Source organism: Anoplophora glabripennis, unplaced genomic scaffold (assembly GCF_000390285.2).
Source record: "Anoplophora glabripennis isolate ALB-LARVAE unplaced genomic scaffold, Agla_2.0 scaffold314, whole genome shotgun sequence".
Classification (NCBI taxonomy): Eukaryota; Metazoa; Arthropoda; class Insecta; order Coleoptera; family Cerambycidae; genus Anoplophora; species Anoplophora glabripennis.
In genome coordinates this window covers 268,167-269,433 of record NW_019416415.1, presented here as the reverse complement: position 1 = coordinate 269,433, position 1,267 = coordinate 268,167, and the positions used below count along the sequence as shown (strand labels likewise).

The 1,267-nt window shown below is 28.3% G+C and overlaps 1 non-coding gene across 1 annotated transcript; it reads right to left on the bottom strand.

Annotated features, from left to right (window-relative positions):
* Positions 1 to 360: 360 nt before the first annotated feature.
* Trnaq-uug lies at positions 361 to 432 on the bottom strand. The gene has a single exon. It is a non-coding gene; the product is annotated as a tRNA-Gln (tRNA).
* Positions 433 to 1,267: the final 835 nt, after the last annotated feature.

The following is a 1,267-nucleotide window of genomic DNA, read 5'->3' as shown; positions in this document are numbered from 1 at the left end:
TGTATAACAAACATTCGAAATTTAAATTAGAGGATTTCATTAATATCATTTTTTAACAATCTTCTAGAATATATTAGATAATATTCGAAATAAAACATTTTTCTTTTTGCAGTAGATTTATGTTCATGGGAACTTTTTTCTTATTTTTAAGAGCAGTACGTGTAGTCTTTTCAATTGCATATAAATGTAATAACTGACTTTAATAGTTATTACATTGATAACAAACTGATTGTCGATTATGTCACAGTTAAAAGCAGACATATATTTTTGCCTCATCATAATTGTAGTATTTATTGACACAACAAAAATATAGCAAATGTTAAGTTCATACATTTGTTTTTTTTAATAAAAAAAAGGTGCAGGTTCCACCGAGATTTGAACTCGGATCGCTGGATTCAAAGTCCAGAGTGCTAACCATTACACCATGGAACCGACGAAAAAACATTTTGAGGATGAGAAGCGTAGCAGCATCCTCATCCTCAAGGTTAAAAATAACTTGATTTGACTATTTATATACCTAGACGGGCAAGATGGATGAAAGGATTAAAAAAATAACAGGTTAAAAATTCAATATCTTTAAATTCATAGTTTTAACATAAGTTCAATAATAACTTAAACAGAAGATCGATATACAGTAAAAAGTGAGGTTCTTCATTGATAAGTATAGAATATTCTGCAATACTAAACAATTTTGTAAAATTGACACAATAATCATGATTTATGTCATTACTAGAGATCGCCCTACTCAGTCAAAAGTTATTTTTTTATGAAAATTTCACAATAGTATTTTTCAGCCAATTAAAGGCCTGTATTTTGTAGCGTTACTATAGCAACTAAGAAAATTTCCGGAAATTTTTCTCTTCCTTGGGGTAAGGAGCATGAAATTACACTGGAAATTTTTTGACATTTATAAATAAAATGACATTTATATTTAACTTCAAATTTATTCTATCATAATTTAATAAGTACAAATCATTTATAAATAATTATTTACCAAGTATGTACTTTTAGTAGTTTTAATTAAAGCGTCCAAATGTTGCTGAAATTCCTCAGCCACGTCTTCTTTTCTTAATGGGGAATAAACAAGCACACATTCACTAAAATTTATAAAATGTCTATGTTTCAAAAAATAAATGTAGTACTTTGAAACAATCTTATTCTGCTGTGATCCACGAAGAGCTCCATATTTCTTACACACAAGAAGCAAATGATTTTTAATAATCCCAAACAAGTTTGGCGAATAAATTTCTGGCCCGCATTCTTGTAA